This window comes from Phaseolus vulgaris, chromosome 8 (genome assembly GCF_051622355.1).
Source record: "Phaseolus vulgaris cultivar YP4 chromosome 8, ASM5162235v1, whole genome shotgun sequence".
NCBI classification, from domain to species: domain Eukaryota; kingdom Viridiplantae; phylum Streptophyta; class Magnoliopsida; order Fabales; family Fabaceae; genus Phaseolus; species Phaseolus vulgaris.
This window is the reverse complement of record NC_143505.1, coordinates 54,890,920-54,891,321: the sequence shown is the minus strand read 5'-3', so window position 1 is coordinate 54,891,321 and position 402 is coordinate 54,890,920. Positions and strand designations below refer to the sequence as shown.

At 41.0% G+C, this 402-nt stretch overlaps 1 pseudogene; it reads right to left on the bottom strand.

Annotated features, from left to right (window-relative positions):
* On the bottom strand, nt 1-106 carry LOC137827360 (small nucleolar RNA R71; annotated as a pseudogene).
* Between the last annotated feature and the right edge of the window lie 296 nt (nt 107-402).

Below are 402 nucleotides of genomic sequence, written 5' to 3'. Positions count from 1 at the left end.
ATGCTAAGTCTGAAATATCTATGTTCAGACAAGGAGTAGAGGAGTCTTTTTGTGAGACATGGGAGAGATTCAAGAGGATGCTGAGAAAATGCCCAAACCATGGGTTTGAAGATATTGCTCAACTGAGCATATTTATTAATGGTCTCAGATCAAATACAAAGATGCTCCTAGATGCCGCGGCTGGTGGCACAATGATGGCTGTTGATGCAGATCAAGCAACGAGGATTATAGAAGCTTTGGCCACAACTGACTATCAAGATCAACATGATAGACAAAATCATCAAAAAAGAGGAGTATTGGAGTTAAACACTGCAGATGCATTGCTAGCTCAAAACAAAATTCTGACACAGCAACTTGAGCAACTGACCGCACATATGACCCAATTACCCCAAAAGTTGCTTG